Genomic DNA, 7,267 nt, shown 5'->3' on the forward strand with positions numbered 1-7,267 from the left:
TGTTCTACGAAGGCCAAATTGACAATGGGGTCGTTTCTAAAATTTTAAAACTATTTTTTTCTAAAAGAACATGCTTAAAAACATAGGATCTAACTTTTTTTCAAATAATTTGTTTAAGTTTAATATTTTTAAGAAAATACTTAAACCGATGCGCTTTCATTGTTTACATTTCTTGCCGATGACATCACAAATGATGAAATGCCATTCAGTGTTGCCATTCACAGAACAAAATGTTTAATTTGCATTTTTACTCACGTGTATTGGCAACGATATGGTTGATAGCAAGCGTAGAGCGCAATTTTAATTCCCTGCTGATCATCATAACGTTGTTTTTAAAAAATCGGACAGTTTAAAAAATTAATTAAAAAATAACTGTTGGGGAAAATAAAAGAATTTTCTGGGTCCATGATTTTTTTTTTTTTTTTAACTTATTCTATCAATTTCAGTGACTAAAAGTACTACTTTTGACTGAAGGAAACAACCCCATTACCCTCTTTGACAAGCTATTACTTTTATCAAAAATTATTTTTGTTACTATAAAATTATCAAGTTCTTGTTATTAACATTTTAAATACAAATTGCGACTTCCTATCATTCAATGCAGCATTAATTAATTAGCATTAAGCTAATTTGTATTTTAAATAAACTGTACAATAAGTCAAGTACATACGGGGCTAAGTCGATGGGGTAAAGTGAAATAGTTTGTTTCATTTACTCACTCAATCATTTAGTATAATTCACTCACGTTTTCGTTTATTATTCATTTATTAATCAATTCATTTACATTCCTTCATTTAGTAATTCATCTATTCATTCATTCACTTATTTTCTTATTCATTCGCTCTTTTACTCGCTCATTTATTTTTCTTCATATATTAATTGATTTATTCATTTAATTATTTGTTTATTGTTTCATTATCTTTTCATCTATTCATTTATTTTTTTATTTACTGATTCTTTTGATCAAAAATATGTTTTACTATCGAAGAGAAAATATTTCACTTAGAAAAATATTTTATTTTTCTCTTTTTCCCATTAAAAAAAAGTAAAAATTTTCCACTTTTTGTTGAATACTCAAATTTACTGCCAAAATTTAAAAATACTGTTTCAACGCAAGTTTTATTATAAAATACCAATGTTCTTTCTTTAAGTGCTGTAATTTTCAAAACAAATTTCCGATTTGTTCATTTAAAAAAAACTCACTCATCTCAACCCCATTTCACTTTGCCCCACATTCCCCTACTCTTTTTTAAATTATGATTAGTCCTTTGTATCACTGAATAACAATTGCGGTTGCTCAAATACTTGCTGAAGATTTTTGGTACAGATAAACGACGCTCATACAAGTGGAAACATTTATATTTTCCCTTCAAGAAAAACAGTACTGTCTTTTATCTGCTGTTGATGAAGGGCTGAACAACTTTAGCTTATTTCAATTTCCTAAGAATGAAATTGTTCGATAAATGTCAGTTTTGCTAATAGAAATATTCTATCTAACAAGTAATTCTTTACTGTGGCACTTTTAATCTCTCAGAAATAGATTTTTTTTTTTTTACTGTGTTTGCCAGATCGCAAAAATCCAGCATTGGCGCATTTCAATTTTATTTCAACATGTCTTTGAAGACTTTCAACTTTCCCTATTGTTTATTGCATGAAACCAGTATTTTTAAGAAGTTTTTTATTTTTAATCATTACACTGAGTGATTTTCTATTGAACTACTGAACTATGTACTACAATTGAGGCAATGAGAAGCAAAGGAAATTTTCAAGTTTGGAGTAAAACGCGTTTAAAGATAACATCCTAGGTAATCTTTCATTGAATTTTTTTCTAAATCATGCTGTACAGCAACACCTACCAGGGTACTATTTCTTGCCTCAAGATAGAGGAGAAGTATCCCTACTATTTGTATTGGTTATCTCCAATTTTTTAAATTGTTTCACTTACATCCCTTTGCTTCTCATTGCCTCAATTTATTTCTTACTTCAGATAAAAGACTTCTTCTAAAAGCAAAAATGCGTAACTAACATCGAAATACTTTTTCTCTTTTAGACTGCAATTAATACCAAGGTCCATGTATTAGCCATGAATGTTCGGACTTGTCAGAGAAGCCTGTTCGGGAAAAAATAAAATTAAGATATTGTAAGTATATCGATATTGCTTTTAACTTGTTTTCAAGAACTCTCATTTATTTTTCCATTTAGAGATTTATTATTTTTACTTATTCATCCATTTACTCAATTAAAGAAAAATATTTTTAATAGTCAAATAGAAAATATTTTATTCGAAAATATTTTAATTGTCACTTTGCTCTATGAAAGGAAAAGCGCGGAAAAAGGACCACTGAAAGGTTCATTTCTCTTCTCCCTCATTTACGATTTAATTGGATCCATCTTTTAAACTTTCATCAAAAGACACATGAAATAAGAAAACAATAATGCCACATGAACATTAAAGATGTAATTTTATTTGTCGGCAGTTTTAACAAAAAAAAGGCGATTTAGTCTTATTGGAAACACGGATTCTCATTCAGTCCCAAGTAGCCAATGTCCACAAAAATTTTTTAGAGATATTTGAAGAAACGTGTTATGGATTTTTCTCAAGCTTAGGTAAAATATTGGAAATTGTCGAACTTCTCATGCTTTATTTTCAACGAAAATCAAGTTTGTATAGTAAAACTAAAGTAAAATAGATGACAAAAATGCAAAAAATTTTTTTTATTTTTTTTATGAAAAACGAAAAAGTTGTCAATGCTGGCATTTACCCGCTCATCGCAGCATATATGTGTTTGTGTGTTTATGTAGAACGGGAGGACACATACTCAATCCAACCAACCAAAAAAATATCTCTGGTGACATGACAATTAGGAGACAGTACCTAGTTTTTTTTTTTTTTTTCCTAATGGGACTGCAATAGAGGCACTGACTATCTGGGCCCAATTAACTATAAGTTAGGCCTCAGGCCCACAATAATCCCCCCCCCCTTTCTATTTTACCTCTTTAAGTCACACACCAAGCATCTCCACTGTTTTTTTATATTCATTTCTCAGCTTAATACTTTTATAGCACAATTAAATAGAGCGAATTAAATAAGTGCGCCGTGAGAAACTTATCTGCACTTTTCATCAAAATTGAATTACAGTCACCTGGTGCCTTTCTTTGTCACGTATTTCACCTAAAACTGTTTCAGGTTCATTTGTGAATGAAAAATATTGTTTGTTTTTAAATATAAAAAAGTTTGCATCGAAATCAAATACATGGAGGCTGGAGGGGTTAAACTTTGAACGGCAATGTCTCATTTTGAACTCACTCAGTAGCAGATATGACTTTTGGACATAGCATGGCAGCATACTGCTGTACCCCCCCCCCCCCTCTCACAGACATACATTCAAAAGAAAAAATAGGCCATCTACCAAATAATTCCTTTTTCAGAGTCGTTTTAGCTTTATTATTCAGTTTTTTTATAGATAAAAAATGTTATGCATTACTTTTTTTAATAAATAGGGGCACCTTAGGAATATTTGGCCCCAGGCATAGCTGGCCTGTGTGGTAATCGGACCCTGCTGCCTATTGCAGACCCAGTGCGATTCTCCGGCATAGCTACCACTCTTTCCCGTGGCACCACTATCGGTGGGATGCCATTGCCACGAGTATTTTGACTCCCAGTTTCTCCACTAAAGGGAGGCACCTGAGCTCTATTCGATGCAAAACAGCACTAGGAATTTTATTTTGCCAAGATATCAAAAGCCAAACGAGTACTTGAGGGATATTTTACACGCCGCATAATCACGCGACATAGACGTTGTCTCATTTTCTGCATCTTGAAAATCCCCCGACTGGAGACAGGTTTGATCCCGCGCCTTTGAGCGTGAGGATCCAATTTCTTAACCACTACACCACTCTGTCGGCAGGAGACGGTAGTTATCTGGAACGTTTTCTAGGCAGCTGACAGTTTCTTTCAAAAAAACAGAGAAAACATTAATTCAAAAACCCTCGACTTTTTTAGCGATATAATTTTTTTTAACATTGCGATTAAGAAGATAACATTCTACGAGAGAAACTGGTTCGTATTGAGCATTGTCTAAACACAAGATTAATTTTTTAATCAATCTTCTTAGTGCTTCACTTACTGCATTGGGTAAAAAGTTTACTTCAATTTAATTCTTCCATAATCACTTAATATAGCTTTCGAAGTAAGAAACCGTTCTTTCCTAGCCCTCGAATCCATTATTCGATGAAAATTTCAGAACCAGAAACATTCCCAATATATATTACAGTTGCATTTCTTCCGAAGGGAAAGCTAAATTCCAATGATCGCAAAACTTTGGAAACAAATACTTAGTAGATCTTTCCTATTTTAAATGAATTGAATGCCTTCTAAACTTTTCCAAAACTTTACCTGCCTCAGTTTAATTTTTATATCGCGGAACATGTTCGTCTTTCTATTTCCAACTCCCATTGAGCTTCAGCGAGCGCTCACTCTTGTGTATAGAATATTTCAAGATTGAAGGAGGGTAAACTCACATTCCAAATTGGTTTAGCTATTATGCAGAACAGTTCTTGTTCTTCCTTTTTTTCTCTCTCTTCTTCTTTCTTCTTTGTCTTTAAAAAAGGCATTTTTTATCCTGAACGATATTAGAAGAGTCACAAAACTCCCGAACTTAAAGAAAAGTAGTAAAACAATGCTTAAAAAAACATTACTCCGTGGGTAGCGATCGTTGTTTTTTTTTTCTTCTCATCTCAATTTTTTTTACCTTCTCTTTCTCTTCTAATTTTGTGCTTTGATACAAGAGAATTTTCCCAAACCAGGCTTGTATGTAAATGAGTTGTTTTGGGTGAATACGTAATGAATGCAAATCAACCGAGCAACGTTCTAGATTGCAAAGAATCGTTCCTGACCGCCCCCCCCCCTCCAATCATCGGCAGTTGAATGCTTCGTTAGCTTCAGACACACACCAGTAACGATTACAACCAAGTAGGTGATCATCGCAAATTAATCACAACAAATGTTTAAAAAGAAACCGACCGATTCTGTGCGTGCTACAGGTCTTCGCCGACCAAATTTTCCTTTGATGTTGCCATTAAAGCGGAGAAATTTAATGACGGAAAAGTCAAAAGATTGTTGGTATAAAGAGATACAGAAGAAAAAAAAATAGTCGTGATTTAAATGATTTAGAGGCTGGGATTTTGTTTCAAAAGATTGATGAAAAGGCATCGTCGTTGATTGTCTTATTAACCGTAAAGTGAGGTTTTTATCTTTGCCGAGTTTTAATCAGTTATTTATTACCTGTTCTTGTTTTAAGTTTTCTGTTTTTGCGGTTGTAACAAACAATCATTGTGATTATATTTGCCCATTTTTAACTTCCATTTCGATTGAAATCTGAGTACAATTGAATTAATATTTCATGCAGAGTGGAGTGCTTTGAATTCAACGCCAAACACGTTTTAAGTTGTAACTTTAACCTGATATTTTTATGGAAGTGAGAGAAGCTTCCTTACACGATTCTATTCTTAGAAATACACTATTTAACATTTTAATATAATTATTGTTTGCATTAAGATGAAATAATGCCAGTTAAAAGCAATCAAAAAAAAATAACAAAAAGTTGAAATTCTCAGCAAAACCAAAAAGATACGCATTCTACATATATTTATAGTTTTTTACTATTAATTGGACGGGTTAGAGTAATAATGGTTGAAGTCAAAAAATTTAGTTTGAGCTCAGCGTAGATTCAGGTTTATCTTTAATTCCAATATTAAGTGTACCAATTGAACAAAAAACTAAAATATATTAGCTGTTAGGAGCACTACAAAAAAAAAAAAAAAAAAAAAAAAAACAGGAACCTGCTTTTCTGGTAAGATTGATAGTGGTTTAAATCAGTTTTCATGCCGTTTCCATTAGGCTAGTATCCAGAATTTTCTGTCATCATCAAACTTCATAAGAATTCTTGTGTTTATTCGACTTTATTTCAGTACAAACTACAAGTAACTTTTGTTAAAAGTTTATTTTTGATAAAGAAAAAAAATTAACGATCTCTTTAAAGACAACTCTTGTTCGTGAACTTGATATTTACTCAGTCTTGATTTTGTTGAAAATGTTTTTACAAAAGTTTTATCTAATCGAAACTAGGTTAAAATGACTTGCACCACTGATTCTAACTACGACGTTTTTGTTTATTGTACACTTTTTGTGATCAAATATTAAAAACTTTAAATTGTAATAAAAAAGTAACTCAATCTTTATGTGGTGTTTTGCTTACTAAATTAAATTTTATGCTGTTTTACATGTTTTTTTTTTAATGAAGTACAATTTTTCTTTTATATAGGAACCTGCTAATTGATTGGCGATGAACAGGATGAGTTGCGGAGGTGTTCAACCTTTTTTTACCCGATTGCCACACCTCATTTTAAGAGGAATCTCCCGAGCCAGAACACATATGAAATTTAAATGTACTTAAATTCTTGCTTCTAGATATCATGAAATAAACATGGAGTATGAAGGAAAATTACAAACCAAGAATTGGTTTTATCAATTACTGCATACTTATTTTATCGATCCGATTTAAACGAGGAGGCACTTCACCCCGTCTTCTCAGTTCCATTTTACGCGATGGTGATTGGTAAACGTATCCTTCTGCTTGTAAATTGGACAACCAGACAACCTTAACTTTGGCGTGCATTTTAATGTGCAAAATAAAACTTAGTATCCTTTACATTACTTGCTTCACATTGTTGATACTTTCGTTATTCTTACATTTTAAAAACTGGTGCTTTTACGGAAAAATGCCATGTTCCGAGTATGCCTTCCGCCGAAAACAGCGAAATAGAATCATCGGATACCACGTGACGAAAGCGGAGTCACGTGCCTTCTCGTGGAAAACGAACAATATCTGTTTTCTAGAAAATAATTTCTGAGTATTTTGCATCAAATTTGCAACAATTATTATCAATATCGAATGATGATGATTGTTTTTTTTTTTTGTAAACACACTGTAAAAAAATTTCGAAACGTTACTGGTTATTTCCGTGGAACGTCTCGGGATTTCACACGTTTTCACCTACTTCCCCGTAAAAACAAGTATTATCATAAAAAAGTTTCCTGAATCGCTACAAGTTGTACGCGTGCAGACTTTTCACTGTTGTGGAAAATATTTTTAGCTACCAGTTTAAAGATTGAATGAGCGTGTTTATTAAGTGTATCGGCCTAACGTTGCTTCCGTCCTGTCCAGGTTGACTAAGCTCTCAATGAGAGCGAAAATGTCAATGGATA

General features: G+C 32.4%; 1 long non-coding RNA gene across 1 annotated transcript in view; it reads left to right on the plus strand.

Annotated features, from left to right (window-relative positions):
• LOC129228206 (uncharacterized) overlaps window positions 1-6,935 on the plus strand; it is a 118,653-nt gene extending 111,718 nt beyond the window's left edge. Inside the window, exons 5-6 of the long non-coding RNA XR_008580900.1 lie at window positions 2,051-2,140; window positions 6,324-6,935. This is a non-coding gene — a long non-coding RNA (uncharacterized LOC129228206). The remainder of the gene's footprint in view (window positions 1-2,050; window positions 2,141-6,323) is intronic.
• The last annotated feature ends 332 nt before the right edge of the window (window positions 6,936-7,267 follow it).

This window comes from Uloborus diversus, chromosome 8, assembly GCF_026930045.1.
Source record: "Uloborus diversus isolate 005 chromosome 8, Udiv.v.3.1, whole genome shotgun sequence".
Lineage (NCBI taxonomy): Eukaryota > Metazoa > Arthropoda > Arachnida > Araneae > Uloboridae > Uloborus > Uloborus diversus.